This window comes from Sarcophilus harrisii, chromosome 1 (assembly GCF_902635505.1).
Source record: "Sarcophilus harrisii chromosome 1, mSarHar1.11, whole genome shotgun sequence".
In the NCBI taxonomy this organism is placed as follows: Eukaryota; Metazoa; Chordata; class Mammalia; order Dasyuromorphia; family Dasyuridae; genus Sarcophilus; species Sarcophilus harrisii.
Window position 1 is genome coordinate 434511996 of NC_045426.1, and position 24831 is coordinate 434536826.

Below are 24831 nucleotides of genomic sequence, written 5' to 3' on the forward strand. Positions count from 1 at the left end.
CCCCCCTTTCTTACCCCTCTCTCCTTCTACTTCTATTATCCCTTCTATTACCTCCCTTGTTCCTTTTCCCTTACTCTTCCTACTTTCCAATAGGGTGAAACAAGGTTCTATATCAAACTAAATATGTTTTATATATTCTCTTTGAGCCAAACATGATGAAATTAAGATCTACAAAATGCTTACCCCACTTCCTTCTCTCCCTAAAATGTAATAGGCCTTTTTTCCTCTTCATATGATGTACTTTATCTCATTTTACCTCCCCTTCCCTCCCTTTCCTCTTCTTTCCTCTTCTTTATACCATTCAGAGCTTCTTTTTATATTCATCACAATAAAGTCAAATTAAACCTTTACCCTCTAATTATCCCCCTAACAAAAATACAGTTCTCAATAAACATGCCATCTCCCCATATAAGGATGTCAATATTTTATCTTTTCAAATATACTTTTTTCTTCCTTTTTTACCTTTTTATGCTTCCCTTAAGTTTTGTATTTGAAGATCAAATTTTCTGTTCAGCTCTGATCTTTCCCTATTTTATTTAATGTCCATATTTTCCTCTGAAAAATAATGCTTAATTTTGCTGGACTGTTGATTCTTGGCTGCAGTCCAAGTTTCTTTTCCTGCAGGATATTATATTTCAGACCCTTTGATTCTTTAAAATGGAAGCTGCTAGTTCCTGGATAATCCTGACTATGGCTCCACTGTATTTGAATTGTTTCTTTATGACTGCTTGCAGTATTTTCTCATTGATATAATAATTCTGGAATTTAGCTACAATATTTCTTGGAGTTTTCATTTTGGAGTCTCTTTCAGGAGGTGTTAGTTGGATTCTTCTGATGGCTATCTCACCTTTTGGTTCTAGGACATCAGGTCCAGTTTCATTGATTATTTCCTGAAAGATACTCAGGGTACTTTTTTCATTGTGATTTTCAAGTATTCCAACAATGTTTACATTGTGTCTATTGTATCTATGTGCCAGGTCAATTATTTTTCTGATTAGTATTTTCCATTCTCTTCTATTTTTTTCACTTTTTTGGCTTTGTTTTACTGATTCTTCATGTCTTACTAAATCATTCACTTCGATTTATTCAATTCTAATTTTAGTGAATTATTTTCTTCAATTAGCTTTTTTTTATCTCCTTTTGCATTTGATAATTGAACTTTTAAATGAGACATTTTGTTCATTGGCTTTTTTCCATTTCAGAAATTCTGTTTTTCAAAGAGTTATTTTTTTTTCCCATTTCATCAAAATTCTTCTTTAAAGAGTGGTTTTCTTCAGACAATTTCTGTGTTTTCTTTTCCAGAGTTCTCTTTTGCTTTCCCCATTTTTTTACTCTCTTTTAAGATCATTTTAGAATTCTTCCAAGAGAGTCTTTTGATATGGAAACCAAGTTATATCACTCTTTAAGGGTTCTTCTGGAGATGTTTTGCCTTTAGTGTCCTCAGGATTAGAAGTTTGTTCTTCCCTGTCTCCATAAATCTATCTATGGTCAGAACTCTTTTTTTTTTGCTCATTTTAAAGGTTGAGATCCGCTTTTAGGGCAAAGGAGAGATTGTCCCAAGTTTCCTCTGTAGATATCAGAGGCTTCAGGCTACCCTAAGACCTGTGCTGTTGGCTTCCTTCTTGATGCTGGATGGACTTGGCCAAGTCCCACTATTTCTGCTGGAGTTTAGGGATTCGTTATTTGCCTTCTGTAATTGCACAGAAGATGTCACAGATCCACTGGCTTCTGAACAATGATAGATTAGCAAATTCTACTGTATTTTGGCCATGAGCCTACCATTAGATTACCTCATCTCACAGAAGCCTTTATACCCTATATCTATCTGCATTAGTCTGCAAACCATGCCTCCTCATGGCTTGATTGAGGCAGACTTCTCTTGTAGTTCTTTCAATATATCTTTTTCTGAAAATTTGTTACACTCCAAATATTTGTGGATTCTCTCTTTCCAAACCTATTCAGAGGCATGATCTGGTGTTTTCTGAGGGAAGCCAAGAAGACATTAGGCAAAGACCTATGTACTCTCTGCCATTTTGGCTGTGTCCCCAGCAGTGATATTGTTAAATTTATACCTGAAGAGAAAATCCTTTTCCCTTTAAAAAGAGCATAGTTGATAGTTCAGTAATAGAAGGAGTTATGGTGGGGAAAGAATAGATTCAAGAAGGTAAACCAGCAAGCTATTGCAACTGTAGAGTATTGAGGTTCATAGCATTTGATAGCACTGTCAGAAAAGAGAAGCAGTCATATATGAAAAATATTATGAAGATAAAGTCAACAATGTTTGGTAACAAATTGGTTGTAATAATGTAAAAGAGAATAGGAGTTAAGGATTACATGTAGATTGTGAATCAGGGTGACTACGAGAATAATCAAAGTTTTGATTGGAAGAGGGCAGTTTTGAAAAATAAATTTTCAGAGAATAATTAAATTTGTCTTAGACATGTTAAGTTTAATATAACTATACAATCAAAGTTCAATATGACCAATAGGCAGTTGAAGTACAAGACTAGAAGGCAATAAAAAGGTTAGGGATAAATAAAAAGATTTTAAAATCCCAGACATAGAAATGATAATTGAATTTATTAAGTTTAATATATCTATACAATCAAAGTTCAATATGACCAATAGGCAGTTGAAGTACAAGACTAGAAGGCAATAAAAAGTTTAGGGGGATAAATAAAATGATTTTAAAATCCCAGACATAGAAATGATAATTGAATTTATATGAGCTCATGTGACCACTCCATGAAATTTATAGAAGAAGAAGAGAACAGGGCCTAGAAGAGAGACTGTTAAGGACACCCACGATTAGTAGACATATATGGATATGAATTATGGAATGAAAGAGATAAAAACAATGTTCATAATAGAAAAACAAGCAGAGAGCTATGTTACACACAAAAATAAATCTTGAAAGAAAGAAGTATCATGAAAATGATAAATAGTACCCAATACTACAGAGATATCAAGTGTAATGAAGATTAAGAAAATTAGATTTGTCATTAAAGTAACTTTCATGACTTTGAGGACATATTTTTCATTGAATGATAAAGTGTGGAAGGCAGAATATAGAGAATTGTAAGTCCTAATAAGTCTGCTATCAGGACTGGTTCTAGAGATTTGGAAGTCATCATTGGAAGTATTCCTTACAATGTTAGATAAGCTGAATATAGAAATCCCTGCCTAAAATTATGAGCCCAGGTCTTGTTGACCTTCTCTGCCCTTCTTTGTGAGGAAAAAGGTTTTTAAAACTGTAACATTTGACAAGTGGGTTCATGTTTTGGTTTATAGTCATATCTATGTTAGTTGAATTTTGATATGTTTATTGGTGATAACTATTGTTAAAAATGTATAGTCCCTTAAAGTGATTTCCAAACACTTAAAGAGTTCCTGCAATTTTACTCTGGACTTATCTTTCCACTTGCAGATGGGTGGTTTGTGTGGATGTACTGCATTTATAATACAAACTGAAAATGCATCTTTAGGTATATAAATGAATTCCAGAGAAAGATTTATTTATTTATTTATTTTGCTAGAAACTGATTGATTTATGTAGCCTAAGGTGGATTTCAGGGCTTTGAATTTCAAGTTGTTTTTTAAGTAAGTTTTTATTGATATCATCTATTTCTCATATCATCATATTTATCCTATATATGCTTCTGTTTCTCTCTCCTACAGAACCATCCTATGTAACAAATAGAAGAGGCATGAGGAAATGTAATTAATGTCCTGAAAATGCCATGAAACTTATGCCTTATTAGCCATCAAGCAAACTCAAGTGAGAAGGAATAATGGAAGATGAATGACTGGAGGTAATATTCCAGGTCAGGTACAGAGGGTGAAGGGTACTCAGCATCATAGAAGTAAAGAAATCATTAGATCCTCAAGGCTTTCATTTACTAGGATAGGCATATCTCCATATAAAGGACATGATGCTAATGACATTGTTCCATGCTCTCCATTAAAGCAGAGAACATGGTTCCTTTTGGGTTTGTGTAAGCTATAAAGTGCTTTGAGTAAATCAAAAAAAAAAATTATGAAAGTGATATTAAGCATTCATTCAAGAGGCTTTATCATTAACCTATTGTGTATAGAATAATTTTCTGAGTACTGTTAGAGGCAGAGAAAAGAAAAATAACACATTAAACTTGTTTAGCATTTTTTCTTTATTAAGATTTTTGTAAATAATATATAAAAAACATTTATCTTTCATGATGTTACTATAACCAATTTTATTTCCATTTTGTTAATAATGAAACCATGGCCCAGAATGGTCAGTTGACATTCTTAAAGTTACCTGGCTAATAACAAATAAAGAGAAACTTTAAACTCAGATTTTTGAATTCCAATATTTTTACCACTACAGAGCTTGGAGTAAAAAACCTCCAAGTTTAAATTCTGGGTATCATATGATTATATCAGCAGGTACAGAAAATAATTTCTTTAAAGTAAAACACTCATTTCAATTAAAACTTAAAATATAGAAATGCATTATTTTAATTAATAAAAATATTACCTAAAATATGAAGGAAACATCATTGTAATAAGGAGGAACAGAAGCCTTCCTAATAAGATAAGATATGAAATTAGGATGTCTCCTGTCATGTGAATGTTCATATATGTTTCATTCTTAGAGTCACAAACATCTCCTTATGATGTCATAATTTTTTTGCAAGAAAAAAAAAATCTCATCCTGACTTTTTATTGACTTTGCTCTCCAAACTGTGATTTGAGACACTATTTTAAATTGTTTGGAGGGAACTCTGGAGATTATATGAGTTGCCTCTAATCTGCCACATTTTTTCCACCTCCTCTCTTTTTTAAAAAAAAAAATTACAGTTTCTTTAAAGGAAAAATCTTATAAAGGATTCATTTTTTCTTGCCTTGAAATTGTTGATTTATTTAATTTGAATTGTTTAATTGTCCATTTTTACCATACCATAAATTTAACAAGCATGGAGATGAAATAGATTAGCTACTTAAACTTTGACATATGTCAATAGTTTTATTATGAGGAGTTATAAAAAGGTAGATGATAAATAGATGATAGATAGATGGGTAGATAAATAGGTAGATAGATATAGATAGATACATAGATTTGTTGGTTTCTTAGTCATTTGAGTTATTTCTGAGTCTTTAGAGCCCCATTTTGGTAGTGGAAGTGTTGGGTTGTTTTGTTTTGTTTTGTTTGTTTCTGTTGATAAAAACAAACATATATAAACATGGACCTTATTTTTTAATTATAGATTTTTATTGACAGAACATATATAGGGTAATTTTTCAACATTACCCCTTGCAATCACCTCTGTTCCAACTTTTCCCCTCCTTCCCTCCACCTCCTCCCCTAGATGGCAGGCAGTCTCATACATGTTATACATGTTAAAGTATATCTTAAATACAACATATGTGTACATATTTTTATAGTTCTCTTGTTGCACAAGAAAAATCAGATTTAGAAAGGTAAAAATAACATGGGAAGAAAACAAAAATGCAAGCAGTCCACACTCATTTCCCAGTGCTCTTTCACTGGGTATAGCTGGTTCTATTCATCACTGCTCAATTGGAACTGAATTGGATCTTCTCATTGTTGAAGAGAGCCACTTCCATCAGAATTAATCCTCATAGAGTATTGTTATTGAAGTGTATAATGAGCACCTGATTTTGCTCATTTCACTTAGCATTAGCTCATGTAAGTCTCTCCAAACCTCTCTGTATTCATTTTGTATGGACCTTATTTTTTTTTTTTTACATATTTCCTAATGAAACATGTTGGGAGAGAAAAATCAGAAGAGGACAAAACCATGAGAGAAAAATAAAACAGAAAAAAAGAAGGGGAAAAGGATGAACAGAATTTTTGATTTACATTCAGTTTCTATTGTTTTCTCTCTGGATGTAAGTAGCATTTCCATCCAAAGTTTATTGAGATTGCCTTGGATCACTGAAACATTGTGAAGAGTGAATTCTGTCATAATTTATCATTATGCATTTTTGCTCTTACTGTTTACAATACATTCCTTGTTCTGCTGATTTCATTCAGCATCAGTTTGTGTAAATTTTTTCAGGCCCTTCTAAACTCAGTTTAATCATCATTTTTAATAGAACAATAATATTCCATTATTTTCATATACCAAAACTTATTCAGCCATTCCCAATTTATGTGTATCTACTCATTTTCCTATCCTAACTCACCACAAAAAGAGGTAATAAAATATTTTTTGCACTTTTGGATCCTTTTTCCTTCTTTATGATCTCTCTGGGATATAGACCCAGTAGTGACACTGCTAGATCAAAGGGTATATACAGTTTTATAATCCTTGGGCATAATTCCAACATTTTTCCAGATTGGTTGGATCATTTTACAACTTTACCAACAATACATAAGGGTCCCAGTATTCCCACATCTCTTCCAGCATTTTTCATTATATTTTCTTGTAATCTTAACCAAAATGAGAGGTATCTCATAGTTGTCTTAATTTGTATTTCTTTAATCAACAATAATTTAGAGCATATTTTTCATATAACTTTAGATGGCTTTAATTTCTCCATCTGAACATTTTCTATTCATATTTTGTGACTATTCATCAATTGGGGATGTTATTATTTTATTTTGTTTTGACTTTGAAAAAAAGATACTGAAGTGGTTTGTCATTTCCTGCTCCAGATCATTTCAAGATAAGAAAATTGACTTGCCTAGGATCACCCAGTAAGTATGTGTTTAAGTCCAGATACGACGTCACAAAGACAAGTTTTCTTGACTCCAAACCCATCATTCTATCCAAACAAAGCACTGCCTAGCTGCCCATATCGATAGATAGATAATTGGAAGGAAGGAAGGATGGATAGATGGATGGATGGATAGATAGAATTTTCATTGAGTTTACTTTAACATACCAAGAGTGGGTAAAACTTAATATAAGAAAGTAACACAGTCTTGGTTCTCTGAGGGCTCACATTTAAGTGAAGAAAAACAAGATACAAAGGACACTTGGAATAAAAGAAATAACAAAGAATTCTCACATAGGAATGGCCTAGAACTGTGGTAAGTCACAAATCTGGGTAAGTAAAAACAAAACCTGACCTATCAAACTTCAGGATAATTCCAAGAGACTGACTCCAAGTTCTGATAATAGTGATGTAAAAATATTATGGGATAGACTTCTCAGGTCATTTCATAGAAAATTCTGAATGTCTACCTTAGCTACAAATCATTTTTAATCACTAAATTGTTTTTTTTTTATGATTACACCATAAAAATGCACTGAATGAAGAGGCCCTGTCAGTCCCTTGATATGTCCATTAAGGAGTAGTACAATGAGAAAATAAAAGAAATTAGTAAAGGAATGAATTAAAATTTTAGTCAACTAACTGACCAGACCCTGAAATAATCAAGCCTTGGCATGAGTTATTGATGGAGACAGAATGCTATAGGAGAATGATATTAAATCTGAATTAATAAAACACTAGGATAGGATTTGAATCCTATCTCTGATGCTTATTTTCTGTATTGTCTTAGTCACTTAACTTTGGTAAATCTCTATTAAATAATTTTCAAAATGAAAACACTAATTCATGTAATATTTTCTTCAGTTTGTTGTAAATAAATGGTTTTATAAATATTAAAGTGTAATGGAAAAAAGATGCCCATTACAAGGTAAGAACAATCAAAGTTGAGATATGTTCTGTTTTTTATTCAGGTCCTTTCATTGTGAAATATTATTTATAGCATGAAGAAAAATTTGAACAAAATTGCCTTAGGTTAATTATATTTTACAAAGAAGAGTGGAAAAATGCATTCTTCCTTTAAATGTTACCATAAAAGATAATTATTGAACTAGTGCTAAATAAATTGCAAACAAATGAATGAGGTAATATTAAATATGTTTCTTGCTATGCAGGTAGTTATCCCCTCTGTATGTAAGGCAAAAATCTGTATAATGAAAAAAAAATTAGGATATTATTATCTGCCTTTTTTACAAGGAAAAACTCGATCGCATACAGCTTATAAATAGCAAAGTCAGGACTTACTTTCAGCCTCCTTGATTAGAAATCTGTGTTTTGCTCACTAAACTCACCAGTTGGAGGTTAAAGACTACAAATTCAAACACTATCTTTTACTAATTGCCTGGTGATTTTAATTAAGTAAAGTTCAAATCTTCTCATCTGTATAGGTCTCACATTCTCCATCTATAGAATGTGGACATTTTACCCAATGAAGTACTTTCTAGTGTAAAGATTTGATATTTCTGATCATTCTATTTTAATGGGGGAAATGATGGTATATTTCTGGATCTCTATTACCAACAATCCCAACATATACACACATACACACAAAAGTCACTTCCTTTCTTTTTTTTTTGTAGCATGTTTAAGACTTTATTCAAATAATAGTAGTTCTTTCTCTGGAGGCAGAGAGTATATTTCATAATTAGTCTTGGAATTGTCTTGGATCATTGTATTTCTGAGAATAGCTAAGTCATTTACAATTCTTCATCATACAATATTGCCATTATTGTGTAAAATATTTTTCTAGTCTGTTTATTTTATTTTGCATCAGTTCATGTAAGTCTTTCCAGAATTTTTTTCTGAAATCATCCTCCTTGTCATTTTTTATAGCACAATAAAATATAATACTTTGTTCAGATATTTACCAATTAATGAGCATCTCTTCAATTTTGGATTCTTAGCCACCACAAAAATAGCTGTTACGAATATTTTATGCACATATATAATCTTGCAAAATAAAATTCCCAACTTAACCTTTTTGGATAGGTTGTATTCTTCATTTTATGTCTATCACCTTTCTAGTGGGCAGTGGATAGGAGGCTTCATTTGGAGTTCTCTGGGCTTAAGGTTTATCATTGAATTGATAAGAGCCAAATTTCTGTTATGAGGAATAATTATATTAGGGATACTGAAAACTGAACTAGGATATTATTTTTAAAAACTCAAATTAAACATTTTATAATGAATATGCCATACTTGTTTGATACTAATTAAACTACAAGACCACAGAATAAGACAGAAGAAAGTTCACAAAACATTTTTCATCACTGAAGAGAAGGAGGATGTTTCACCAAATTACTATAAGCAACAATCATATTGGTCTCTCAGTGAATGAGATGTCATGAACTAAGTGAACCACTTTATAAACAAACAGGGTAAAATGACCTCAAATAATTGTTCAACCTGAAGTGGTAAAATTGATCCAGATTTCTTTTTTTATACCTTTTTATTGACAAAACATATGCATGGGAAATTTTTTACTAACTTAAATGAGAAAAAAATCAGTTTATTGAGGTGATAAGATAAAGGGAGTATAGAAAATTAATCTAATATTTCCAAAGAATAAGGGAGATCAAGAACTAGACAACAGTAAAAACTGGAGAACTGCCTAACTTATCACTGTTTACAGAATGCTCTACTTCTTCATCTGATTCTGAAACAATTTGCTGTTTTGGAGAGGCTACACAATTTTTGATGTGGCAACTTTGATCCATGTCTGGGCTGAAATAGCATTTCCTTTAAAGCTTAATTCTTTAAATGAAATCCATTTCTTTCTTTTCTTAGTCAGAATTCCCTTTTAGTGTATATTATGACATTGGCTAATAGAAGAATATGTAAATAATAACATCCTAGTATTATAGTGAAAAATCTGTATAAATTAATTATTGGTGATGGTTAGCTGATTTCTTATGTCTGATTCTCCATGGCTCCATTGTTTTTTTTTTTTTTTTTTTTTTTTATTAAGCATAGATACTGGATTGGTTTACCATTTCCTTTTTTATCCTATTTTGCATCAGGAGAAACTGAGGAAAATTGAGTTAAGTGATTTGCCCAATGTTGCATAGCTAGTGTTTCAGGCCACATTTGAACTTATATCCTCTTGACTCTAACCTCTACACTCTCTAGTATATAACCTAGCTGCCCTAACTATTATGATTATTATTATTCATTAAAAGAAAATATATTAAGGAAGAAATATTATAGCATTGAGTCAATATACACACAACTGTTAGGATTTCATTATCATCATGGACAAGTTTATTTAGATTTTGGTGTGTTCCTGTTATTTTGCAGATGTGCCAATGAAATATACATTCTAGATGCTCTTATATATTTAGGAACACTTTGAGAATGGATTACAAACTGAATGTCTATCACCAGAGGAACAGATTAGCTAATTTCATTGCAGTTTATGAGATTGGATACAAAGTAATGTTTTGTTTTGAAGGAGTGGGAGACAAAGTCAAAGGTCCCAGAATTATTAATAAAATATGTAATATTGTGTAAAGTACAATAATAAAAGTTGATTATGGTTTTTGCCATGAGGGAGTTTAAAATCTAAAACACACATAAGAAACAATTAGCACATATATTAGGACACTCAGATACATAAGAATTGTTTCTGTTTCTTAAACTAGAATCAGAAATATATTCAGAGTTCAAGGAAACCATGTGAATAGAACCCTGGATTCCTCCCTAAACAAATAATTTGAGCATTTTCAGCTTCATTTTCCCATCTGTAAAGGCATATGATGGTATTTGTCATAGATATTCTTAATAGAATTACAATTTATGAGAATAACATGAAACACTGTGTATGAAATTGTTTCACATCGAGGTACTATTTAGATGCCAGGGATTATTGAAGGGAGTCACTATCAATTTTCAATTTGTTTGGAAAAGTTTAAGACAAGTGGATCTCAGAAATAATTTGAATGATAGGAGACAAGGAACAATGTTAGGTTTATACTATGCACTTTTTTAAAAGATAACATTTTGTAACAGATAAAAATGCTTAAAATTGCTATTGCATAGACAAGAATTGAAAGGATTAATCCCCATTATCTTCTTGGCATATTTATTAGGGCAGAAATAGTGAAGTGAAATCTTATACAACAGTAAACAAGTGGTGGTTTAAAAGATCCTTCTCTTTATGGAGCACTAGCTAGAATTGCTTTGCTCATCGTACATTGTTCATGATAAATTTTTAAAATATTAAAATCATCTATTTTTAAATGTACTATTTACACATGACAGGACTTGAAAAGTTAAGTATTAGTACTTAGAAATACAATATTCTATAGGGAAATCTATGTGAGTTTGTCTAACTCTATCTCTCTGTCTCTGTCACTGTGTCACTATATCTCTTTTTCTCTTTGTATTTCTTCTTTCAGAAACCATTTCTCCAAATACTTCCTACTTTCTTAAATATGAGTTACCTTGCCCTCATTTGGTATAATCTTAAATTTATTTTCAGAAAACATAAATAACCTATGAGATGCCACACAATTTTAAATTACACTTAAAATCAGTGTCAAGAGGTATATGTAGCAAGTAATTGCAAAATACTTCCATGACAATGTGTCCTGTAAGAGACTAAGAAAAATAGATATTGAAGTATATATATATATATATATATAATATATATATATATATATATATATATAGAGAGAGAGAGAGAGAGAGAGAGAGAGAGAGAAATAAATGATATTTTTGAATGGGAGTTGTATTATGTCTTTCTGGTAATCTAAGCTATTAATTCAAATTTTCTTCTTTCCACTTCCTTTAAAGTACCCGTTAACAAGTGTTTTTTAATTGGTATTTATTGTGTGCCTTAACCTGTTTTATTATTGCCCATGTAATGTTATCATGAATAAAATCAATAATTCAGTCCAACTGAATTTATCAAGTACCTTTTATGCACAAGAAAGACACAGCTAAATGTTGAGGATGTAAATATAAATATGAAATAGTTACTAACCTCAAGAATACATAATACATAACACAGATGTATATGTGAATTTGTATATTTATGTGTGTACAAATGTATTAATATGTGTGTATATGCATGTAAATATATTTACATATGATTCATATACAGTAAATATCTAGGTATGTATGTATCTAAAATACCTTCAGTGTAAATATATTCAAAGTTTAGGAGGCAACATAGACATTTTAAAATGTTGTAGGAATTTCAAAATGCCTCCAGAAAGCTGCAAAATTGATATTCCTTAAGTATAGATCTGACTGTCACTTTTCAAAAAGCTCAAGAATCTTCATTGTAGTCTTTGTCTCCATTTGTTTTTCTGTCATTTAAACCTTCTGAAATCTGACTCTGAGCTCTCTTTTTAGATCAAAGGTTCTTAACCCTTTTTTGTGTCATAAAGCATTCTGGAAGTCTAACAAAACCTATGAAACCTTCATCAGTATAATGCTTTCCATTGCTTAAAATGAAATACTTAGGATTTCAAAGAAAATCAATTACATTCAAATATAACTATGGAAAAAAGGGTATATTGAAGACTAATTTCCAAAGCCAATGTTGATAATTCTTGCCCTCTATATATCTCAAATAACATCCCCTCCTATACACAACATTCCAGGCATACTGGCTTATTTGTTGTTCCAAATTATACTATATTCCATTACTTGCCTCATGTTTTGCACACAGAAACTCTATATTCAAATTATTCTTCATTTCTACTTTCACCTTTTGAACTCTCCAATGATGAACTCTCCAACTTTAATATTACTTTCTATATTAAACAATTCCTACAACCCAAAATTCTTAATATGTACTTCATCATCTCCCAAATTGCTTTGTGTATGGTCAAATATAATTAGCATTAATTGACCTTTGTAAATGCCTTTTCCCCAAAAAAATAAGCTCTTTAAGAGCAAAGACTTTTTTTTTGTCTTTCTTTTCCTAGCATCTAGTATGGCATATGTCCTTTAGTAGTATTTTTTAATATATGCAAAGAAAAAAGATATATGAATGTATGAAAGAAAGAAAATATATGAATATATACATATATTAAAGAAAAGAAGAAAGGAAGAATGAACAGAAGGAAGTAAAAGGAAGGAAGGAAGAAAGGAAAAAAAGACAGGTAAAAATTAATTCATGTTTGGTGTAGAAGTATAGGAGGTAGCATCAGAGATAAAGAATAATCTTTGCAAATGCACAGAAACAGGGAAAAGAATAAATGGCTTCTATAGGGAAAAACAAACATGTTATTTGGGTTGTAATAAAGATTTTCAATGTGGGAAAATGTAAATTGGAAATACATACTTGATATAGATCATGAATGGCTTCATATGTCCAGAATCAGTTTACTGTGATCCAAATCACAATAAAGAACCATCAAAATTTCATTAGCAAAGGAGTGACATATTCTTTTCTTGTAGAGTTTAGATTAGAGTGGAGAAAATAAGAAAAAGGGATTAAAAATTAATTTTCTAACTGATATGTTACATATGTGTCATCCTTTGAATATTTTCTAACCATTGTTACAAAAGACAAATTGTTGAACATTTTAAATTCAATAATTTTCCTCCAGAATAAGAATTTAGGCAATTTTGGCAATTTGAATTATAACCTGGAGCCTATATCTAAGATATTGTTAAAGTGCAAAAATAGAGTGACAAAAATAGTGCAAGGCTCATGTACAAAAACCCAGGGTATTTTACTTCCATTAAAGTGGCTCTGCCACATCCATTAATTACCTTATTAACTGTGATTTAAAGCACAATTTTAACATGCTGAGATATCAGATTTTCAAGCCTGTGGTAAATTAGAAGCAGCAATTTAGAAGTGTGGAAAAGGGAAGGACTAATAAAATGTTGATTAAAAACAAGGGAAGTTGAAGTTGATAGTGTAATACTGAAGAGAATGTTTTCTATGGAAGAGGCAGGACCATATTTCTTAATATCTCCTGAAGATAATTCTGTATTATAGCTTAGGGTAAAATAATGTTCTTAATAATGATGTTGAGTCTCCCAGAACAAAATTGAAATGTTTTCCCATTATTTTATTGAAAGAGGCCATGGAATTAGGTTTCTGTTCTGAGACTAGGATGATATCCACTTCCCACATACCCACTCTACTGAAAACCTTAGATTTGCCCCAACTATGTCACTATAAAGTTCAATTAAAACTTACAGTGACTTCTTTTATTCACTAAGTGCACAAAAAGTCTTCCAGAAGCCTATGAGTTATAGGAAATGTATTTCCATGAAAGATGAAACCAGCACAAGAAGACAAAATCATAACTTGTACTGAGACCAGAGTGAGGCCAGAGGTAAAATTCATCTAAAAAGATCTTATCTGGAAGCAACAAGAGAAGAGAACTATTCCAACAGAGTTTGTTTGTGGTCAGGAAACTCCAGGATTGTCAGTAAGCTATAGCAGAAAACTTGAAAGTTATTAAGAGTTGTAATAATTCATATGTACCTTCACACTGTAACTAAGACAGTCCAGGTACTGAGATTTGTAGCATTCTGTCTTGATAATCCACAGGTTTATTTATTTATTTATTTTTATCTTCAGCACTTGAACACACAAATCCAGTTGGATCCATCCCTAGGAGGTTGAGAATCCAGGTCATTAAAATGGAGATGATTCAGAATAAGATCAATAAAAAAGAAATAAATGGAGTAATAGAGGACTTATGATGCATCACATTATCACTTCATGACAAAGAAAAGCTACAAAAGTTCAGAAAAAGAAAAACATGGATAATGATGAAGTATGGATTTGTTTTGTTGAACTATGCATATTAGCAATAACACTCCTCCAATGGTTCCCCCCCCCCTCAAAGTTAATTAGGGAGGACAGATCACAAGGAAGAAGATATAATAGTAATAAATTTTTTTAATGACCTTTTTTTTAATTTCCCAGAAGAGAACAAAAGGAATTTTAGGGGGCAAGCACAGATAAACAGAAGTTTAGAAAGTTGCACAGAGAATTCTTAAATATTTTAAAGTAGTATAAAATACTGATACTTTTTTCTTTTTAAAAATATTTATTTAATATTTTCTCCCAGTTATATTCAAAACAATTTTTTTAAAATTCGTTTTTAAAGTTCTTGAATTCTAGATTTTCTCCTTTATACATACCCACAATTAAGAAACCACATGTGAAGTTATAAACAACATTTACACAAAAGTAAAGTTGTGAAAGAAAACCTAGTTCTCCCACTATAATGTAAATAAAAACTCTCAAGGAAAGTTGTTTAAAAGAGAGAAATAGAGAATGCTTCAATCTGTATTCAGATACAATCAGTTTCTTCTCTGGATATAAATAGAATTTTTCACTATTAATCCTTTAGAGTAGTTGTGGATGATTGTACTATTGAGAATAACATTTACAACTGGTCATCCCAGAATATTGCTGTTACTTTGTACATGGTGTATTTCATTTTTGTTCATGGAGGTATTTCTAGATTACTTTTTGCTGAGAGCATCCTGCTCATTATTTCCCAGAGCAGAGAACAATAATATTCTATCACAAACATAAATCACAGTTTATTGTGCCATTATCCAATTGATGAACATCCCCTCAATTTCTAATTCTTTTGTTCTGAGAAGAGAACTACTCTGAATACTTTTTTGTACATATAGGTCATTTCCCTTTTTTAAAAATCACTTTTGGTATTCATACCTATTAGTGTTGTTGTTAGGTCAAAGGTTATGGATGAATTTGTAGTCCTTGGGGCACAGATAATAACTTTTGACCATTTATCATTTGGAGCATGATTTTTATTTTTTATAAATTTGACTCAGTTCTTTCAGTGTTTGAGAAATGAGGCCTCATCAGAGAAACTTGCTTCATTTTTTTTTACAATAAATTTTACTAATTGTATTTCCTCCCATTTATTCATTCTCTTTTTTTATCCTGTTCCTCCTGACTCAAAAGTGTTTTACATTTAGCACTCCCTCCGCCAATATGTTAACTCTTTTATAACCTTTCCCCTTTCCCCATATCACATTCTCCTTCCATTTTCCTGCAGGGTAAGACAGATTTCTATACCCCTATTGATTATATATATCATTTTCTATTTGAGCCAATTCTGTGGAAAGTAAAGTTCACTCATTGCCTCTTCCCCTTGATTGTAAAAGCTTTTTTTTTTTTTTTTTTTTTTTTGCTTTTTTATGGCAGATAATTTTCATCTTTCCACTGCTTTTTTTTCTCTTTCTTCCAGTATATTCCTCTCTCACCCCTTAATTTCATATATATTTCTTATTCAACTCATATCCCTGACCTTTGTCTATATATATACACCTTTAACTGCCATAAAAATGAGAATGTTCTAATGAGTTACAAGTTTTGCCCTCCCATGTAGGAATATAAACAAATAAACCTTATTAAGTCCTTTATGATGCCACTTTCCTGTTTACCTACTTATGCTTCTCAGGGATCAGATTTTCCATTCAGTTCTGGTCTTCTCATCAAGAATCTTTGAAAATCCTCTGTTTCTTTGAATGCTCACCTTTCCCTCTGAAGGATTCTTCTCAGTTTTGCTGGATAGATGATTCTGGATTGCAATACTAGTTCTATTGTTCTTTAAAATAGCATATTCTAAGCACTTTGATCCTTTAATATAGAAACCGCTAAATCTTGTGTTATTCTGACTGTGATTCTAGTGAACTTGAATTGTTTCTAGGAGCTTGCAATCGTTTTTCTTGACCGGGGAGTTTCAAAATTAGACTATAATATTCGTTAGAGTTTTCATTTTGGGATGTCTTTCAGAAGAGGATTGGTAGATTCTTTCAATTTACATTTTACCTTTGGCTTGTAGAATATAAGAACAGTTTTCCTTGATAATTTCTTGAAAGATGATGCACAAGCTCTTTTTTCATCAGGATTTTCAGGCACAGCAATCATTTTTATATTATCTCTCCTGGATGTATTTTCCAAGTCAGTTGTTTTTCCAGTGAGCTATTTCATATATTTTTTTTCATTTTCTTGATTTCTTATAAAGTCATTAGCTTCTATTTGCTCAATTCTAGTCTTAAGGAATTATTTAACTCAGTGAACTTTTTGTACCTCCTTTCCCAATTAGCCAATTTTGCTTTTTAAAACATCATTCTCCTCTTTAGTTTTTTGTATTTCACTTTGCACTTTTCTCTATTCTGTCCTTAATTTTTCTCAATATTTCTTAGCATAGCTTTTAATTGGCAGAATATATGCATGGGTAATTTTTCAACATTGTCCTTTGTAATCATTTCTGTTCCAACTTTTCTTTTCCCTCCCTCCACCCTCTCCCCAAGATGTCAGGTAGTCTCATACATGTTAAACATATTACAGTATATCTTAAATATAATATGTGTGTACACATTCATACAGTTCTCTTGTTGCACAAGAAAAATTGGATTCAGAAAGGTAAAAATAACCTGGTGAAAAAAAATGCAAGTAGTACACATTCATTTCCCAGTGTTCTTTCTCTGGGTGTAGCTGGTTCTATACATCATTGATTAAATGGAACTGAATTAGATTTTCTCATTTTTGAAGATATCCACTTCCATCAGAATATAACCGCCTATAGTATTGTTATTCAAGTGTGTATTGATCTCCTGGTTCTGCTCATTTCACTTAGCATCAGTTCATGCAAGTCTCTCCAAGCCTCTCTGTATTCATACTGCTGGTCATTTCTTAGAGGACAATAATATTCCATAATATTCATATACCACAATTTACCCAACCTTTCTCCAATTGATGGGCATCCATTCAGTTCCCAGTTTATAGCCACTACAAAAAGGGCTGATAAAAATGTTTTTGCATATACAGGTCCCTTTCCCTTCTTTAAGATCTCTTTGGGATACAAGCCTAGTAGTAACATTGCTGGATCAAAGGGTAATGCATAGTTCGACAACTTTTTGAGCTTAGTTACAAATTGCTCTCCAGAATGGTAGGATCCATTCAAAACTCCACCAACAATCCATCAATGATCCAACCCAGTTTTCCCACCTCCCCCCCAACATTCATCATTATCTTTTGCTGCCATTTTAGCCAATCTGACAAGTATGTAGTGGTATATCAGTGTTATCTTAATTTTCATTTCTCTGATAAATAGTGATTTGAAACATTCTTTCATATAAGTAGAAATAGTTTCAATTTCATCATCTGAAAATTGTCTGTTCATATCCTTTGATCATTTATCAACTGGAGAATGGTTTGATTTCTTATAAATTAGAATTAATTCTCTATATATTTTGGAAACAAGGCCCTTATCAAAACCTTTAATTGTAAAAATGTTTCCCCAGTTTATTGCTTCCCTTCTAATCTTGTTTGCATTAGTTGTTTGCACAAAAGCTTTTTAACTTGATATAATCAAAATTTTCTATTTTGTGATCAATAATAATCTCTAGTTCTTTGTCACAAATCCCTTCCCCCTCCACAAGTCTGAGGTAAACTATTCTATGTTCCTCTAATTTAGCTATAATCTCCTTTTTATGACTAAATCATGAACCCATTTTGATCTTATCTTGGTGTACAGTGTTAAAGTGTGGGTCCATGTTTAGTTTCTGCCATACTAATTTCCAGTTTTCCCAGCAGTTTTTGTCAAATAGTGAATTCTTATCCCAAAGGCTGGGATCTTTGAGTTTCTCAAACACTAGATTGCTATAGTTATTGACTATTTTGCCCTGTGAACCTAACCTATTCTACTGATCAACTAGTCTATTTCTTAGCCAATACCAAATAGTTTTGGTGACCACTGCTTTGTAATATAGTTTTAGATAAGGTACAGCTAGGTCACCTTCATTTGATTTTTTTTTCATTAGTTTGTGATGACTGCATATTTAAAATCAGCCAGAGTCAGGAATTCAAGTTAAGGGAAAATCTTCGATCTTTATTCTCTGTGGAGGTGAAGAAGGACAGGGGTGAAGGGGGATCAGAGGTGAAAAGGGGATCACAATAACAATGTGAGCAGCTGCAACAAGACACCAGCCAGCAGTCTCTCTCCGCTTCTTTTCCTGCCCCTCTGCCTCCACCCACCAAAATCGTCATTTCCTATACAACACATCAGGACTTGCACAAAGAGTGGGTGGGGGCCATTCTTTCTCCAAGCATATATATTAATAGAGTATGGTCCAATTACTATTTAGCCTCACATGCTTGGGACCTCAGTGCATCAACTCAAGCTTCAGCCCATAACATCTCCTGCTTTCTTTTGTTTTAGAACACAGGTGATCATGCCATCTCTGACTCCTCAGGGAGCTCAGAGCCCCCAGGGGGAGGTGACACCCTAACTGATTTCTCAGAAAAGGAGGTGAAAGCACTGAAAAGGAGGTGATCATGATTTCCCTGACATCTCAGGAAGGGAGATGAAAAGCATCAAAGGGAAGTTGGGTTTGCTAGTGGGTTTCTGGGCTGAAGGGTCTTATTATGCACAAACCCATCAGCATGGGAAGTATTACACAAGCACATAGCAATGACACAGAGGCTATTAGTGATGACCTTCCCCTCAGTCAGTGCAGGCTCAATGTGGTGTAACAAACATGAATTGTACACACAAGTAGCAGAATAACAAACAATATAAATCAACATGGTGTTTTAAAAGATTGTCAGAAGTTCTAGAAGGAGGGTATGTAAACAGCAGTCACACATACGCCTTCTTCAGCAGCCAAGAGATAGTCCAAAACCAATCTATTGTCCATTGCTTCACATGTCAGGGAATCCAATGATCCCCCCAAGTTTTTGAAGTCTTGCAAAAATCTTTTTATGTTTAGGGAATCCAATGATTCCAATAGATTTTGAAGTCCTGTAACAGTCTTATCATTTCTCAGAGAATCCAATGATTCCTGAGGGTTTTCAAATCCTACAACAATCTTATCATGTCTCAGAGAATCCAATGATTCCTGAGGGTTTTGAAGTCCAACAATTTTCGACATCCATAAGTCAAATGCCTCAACTCTTTCAATTAATTAATTAATTAATTAAGCTCTTTCAATTGTGAGCACAATCAGCAACAGAACTACCCGATATTTCTTGGGTCTTCTCCTTTATTTCAAGGGTCTGCTCTGTCTTTCTGCAATGGGCAAGGCAAATATGGCTCGTTGGCACCCATCTGATTCCTTCTCCACCTGTAGAGATACAAGCAAACCCTCTCCCCCAAGCAGTTAGCCTATCTGGTCCCTTCCATTCACCACTTTCTGACTCTCTCCACATCACCTGGTGATCATCTAAAGGTATGGAGCTGCTCACACTGGACATTGCCCTATCAGTGGGTTATAAAACCTGTTTGCCAGAGCCAGTGCATCATTGTCAAAAATCAAGAAGTTAATAGTATCAAGTGTTAGATTTAGAAGTTCTCTAGGGTTACCTGTGGCTCCCCCTTTCTTTTGTTTTTGGAGGAGCATCTTAATGTCTCTCTCCTCTCTACTATTGCTGTGTTGTGTGTGTGCAAGTATATTTATATATATTAATAGAATATGGTCCAATTACTATTTATCCTCATGTGCTTGGGACCTCAGTGCATCAACTAGAGCTTAAACCCATTACATTAGTTCCCTTGAAATTCTTGACCTTTTGTTTTTTTCACATGAATTTTGTTGTTATTTTTCATAGGTCATTAAAATAGTTTCTTGGCAGACTGATAGGTATAGCACTAAATAATTAGATTAGTTTAGGTAGCACTGTCATCTTTATTATATTCATTTGGCCCATCCAAGAGCACTTAATATTTTGTCCAATTGGTTACCTCTGAAAAAGTGTTTTATAGTTTTGGTCATATAGTTCCTGACTTTCCCTTGCAGATATATTCCCAAATATTTTAAATAGAATTTCTCTTTGTATCTTTTGCTGTTGGATTTTGTTAATGATGTATAAAAATGCTGAGGAGTTATGTGGATTTATTTTATATTCTGCAACTTTGCTAAAGTTGTGGATTATTTCTAATAACTTTTTAGTAGAATCTCTAGAATTCTCTAAATATATCATCATATCATTGGCAAAGAGTGATAATTTGGTTTCCTCATTACCTACTCTGATTGCTTTAATCTCTTTCCCAACTCTACTGCTGAAGCTACCATTTCTAATACAATATTGAATAGTAATGGTGATAGTGGGCAACCTTGTTTCCCTCCTGATCTTACTGGGAATGGTTCCAGTTTATCCCCATTACATATGATGCTTCCTGACAATTTTAAATAGATGCTCCTGACTATTTTAAGGAAAAGTCCATTTATTCCTATACTCTCATGTTTTAATAGGAATGGATCTTGGATTTTATCAAATGCTTTTTCTGTATCTATTGAGAAGATCATATAATTTTTGTTAATTTGGTTATTGATATAGTCAATTATCCTAATAGTTTTGCTAATATTGAACCAGCCCTGCATTCCTAGTATAAATCCTAAATCCTGGGGATGTTTTTCTGTAATCTCTTTGCTAATATTTTATTAAAGATTTTTGCATCAATATTAATTAGGAAGATTGATCTATAATTTTCTTTCTGTTTTCAAACTACCTGGTTTACCTATCAGTGGCATGTTTGTGTCATAAAAGGAATTTGGTAGGACTCCTTCAATCCCTATTTTTTCAAATAGTTTATATAGCATTGGAGTTAATTGTTATTTAAATGTTTGGTAGAATTCACATGTAAATCCATCTGGTCCTGTGGATTTTTTCTTAGGGAGTGGACTAATAGCTTCTTCTATTTCTTTTTCTAAAATGGGACTGTTTAACCAATTTACTCCTTCCTCTGTTAATCTGGGCAAGCTATATTTTTGAAGATATTCATCCATTCCATTTAAGTTATTGTATGTATTGGCATAAAGTTGGGCAAAGTAACTCCTAATTATTGCTCTAATTTCCTCTTCATTAGTGGAGAGTTCTTCCTTTTCATTTTGAAGACCAACAATTTGATTTTCCCCTTTCCTTTTTCTAATTCTATTTACCAAGGTTTACTATTTTGTTGGTTTTTTCATAGAACCAATTCTTACTTTTACTTATTAGTTCAATTTTTTTTTTTACTTTCAATTTTTATTAATCTCTCCTTTCATTTTTAGAATTTCAAATTTAGTGTCTGACTGGGGTTTTTTAATTTGCTCCCTTTCTAGCTTTTTTAGTTTCTATTTTATGCAAGTAGGCCTCTAGAGATATAAAATTTTCCCTTATTACCTCTTTGGCTGCATCCCACACAATTTAGTATGGCATCTCATTATTTTCATTCTCTTGGGTTAAATTATTAATTGTGTCTATGATTTGCTGTTTCACTCAATACAACAGTGGTGGGAGATGGAATGAATATCTCTGGCTGAGTTTATTCCAGCTTTTATACTCTATTATAATTACACCATCATAGGTATGAATCTTGTAATATAGGTGTCAATCTTGTAGAACTATATTAAGTACTAAGTACATGTACTAAAGTAGAGAACTATTAATCATCATGCTAAACCACTGTATTATCAATTCCACTGAATTAACACCTTGTTTTTTGTTTTTTTTTTTAATTTAATAGCCTTTTATTTACAGGATATATGCATGGGTAATTTTACAGCATTAACAATTGCCAAACCTCTTGTTCCATTTTTTCACCTCTTACCACCCACCCCCTCCCCCAGATGGCAGGATGACCAGTAGATGTTAAGTACATTAAAATATAAATTAGATACACAATAAGTATACATGACCAAAACGTTATTTTGCTGTACAAAAATAATCAGACTCTGAAATATTGTACAATTAGCTTGTGAAGGAAATAAAAAATGCAGGTGGGCATAAATATAGAGATTGGGAATTCAATGTAATGGTTTTTAGTCATCTCCCAGAGTTCTTTTTCTGGGCATAGCTGGTTCAGATCATTACTGCTCCATTGGAAATGATTTGGTTAATCTCGTTGCTGAGGATGGCCTGGTCCATCAGAACTGGTCATCATATAGTATTGTTGTTGAAGTATATAATGATCTCCTGGTCCTGCTCATTTCACTCAGCATCAGTTCGTGTAAGTCCCTCCAGGCCTTTCTGAAATCATCCTGTTGGTCATTTCTTACAGAACAGTAATATTCCATAATATTCATATACCACAATTTATTCAGCCATTCTCCAACTGATGGACATCCATTCAGTTTCCAGTTTTTAGCCACTACAAAAAGGGCTGCCACAAACATTCGTGCATATACAGGTCCCTTTCCCTTCTTTATAATATCCTTGAGATATAAGCCCAGTAGTAACACTGCTGGATCAAAGGGCATGCACAGTTTGATAACTTTTTGAGCATAGTTCCAAACTACTCTCCAAAATGGTTGGATTCGTTCACAACTCCACCAACAATGCATCAATAACACCTTGTTTTTAACAATCCTTGCCTAGGTATATTTCCCCAGATTCTGGCCCATTACACTGCTTCACTGACAGGTTCTGGGTGACCTAGAGAGGAATTGCATGCTAGAGTTCCACCCTGGTGTCACAGACATTTGCTGCTGAGTTTCTAAGTTGTTTTCAGCTGGAAAAAATATTTTACTCCACTTTTTTGCGTGTTCTGATGCTCTAAAATTTTTGGAGTCATTTTTTAAAAACATTGGAGCAGTTTTAGGGAGAGACTGGGCAAGTTCTTGCCTTTACTGGACCATCTTGGTTGCCCCTGTGATTCTTTTTCATATAGAACCATTTTGCATATTCTGCTGACTCCTGTATAGAATCTTCTTTTTATGTAAAAATATTTTTAATAAAAAATTTAAAAAGAAAGAAAATAAGGTAACATTTGACATTTAAAATGGCTATTTTAAACACATTTTGAGACTTTAAAAGGTAAACTTCAGTTAGCTTAAAGATCTGCTTATATAGAAGTCCTCATTTCTCTGATAATCACATATATATGAATATATGATATCACTGCATTTAATTAAGGCCATTGCTTCCCATTATTTCACTGTAATAGGCCCATCTGTCATTGCAACTACTTCCTAGTTTTGTGACTTTTCAAACATTATTTATGCCATGAAATATACATTTCACAAATCAACCCAAACTCATAACCTGTTGTGTGACCAAGTGACCCCTCCATTTTATTACTTCTAATAAGTGTCAGAGGATTTAAAACCACATTCCTTAGCATTTGAGATTTATTTATTCACTTCTCATATATTTTCCTTATTTGATACTAAGTCTGAAAATGTTCCTGTGGTTCAATATAAAAAACCTACCATACACTGACTCTAAACTTATTTCTTTAAGAAACCGATTTTCACTAAAAATTTTTAACCTCTTAGTTCTTTTATTGCTCTTGTCCACAAATTGAAGCTAATAATACAACTCTTTCTCTCTCCCTCTTTCCCTCACTCCTTCTCTCCTACTCTCTCTCTCTCTCCCTTTCTCTCTCCTTTTCTCCTTCTTTCTGTCTTTCTCTCTCTCCCTCTCTCTCTCTCTCCAGTTCACAAGATGTTTAAAGGATAAAATGAGATAATGGTTTACAGAAGCAATTAAAATGAGAAAAGTAATAACAGTATTCTAGATTCATAAAAAGGAATGAATTTTTGGATATAAGTAGTTAACTTGCATTGGGATTTAAATTGAAACAGCTTTTAATGTTTCTAAGGCAATTCTAATAAATGTTTCTTCTTCTTATGAGAATACAAAAACAGTCCCAGCTTTCTAATAATAGCTGCAAATAGGGTTTTCTGACTTTTTTGTGGACTATCAATACTGTTCCAACACTCCAAATTCAGCAAGAGATCAAAACTCAAAGTCTGGGTTTACTCCAAATGAACTGACTTGAAAGAATTTACTGAGAATTCCTTAAACATATGAAGGCACGATGGAAAATGGTAAATTGCAGAGGACTGTGAGAAAACAGGCTCTGTTTTTAGAACAATTATTGAACATAAACATTCTAAAAGGCATTTTGGGATTGTAGAAAATAATTTATGAAAGAATATATGCCCTTTCACCCAGATAGAGCACTGTATGCCTATAAAACAAACAAACAACCAAAACAGATAAAAAGTTTCTTTATGTATTAAAATTCTTATTTGCAACCCTTCTTAAGGGGACAGAAAACCAGAAATTGTGAGCATGCCATTGAGCGAAGGATTGAATAAATT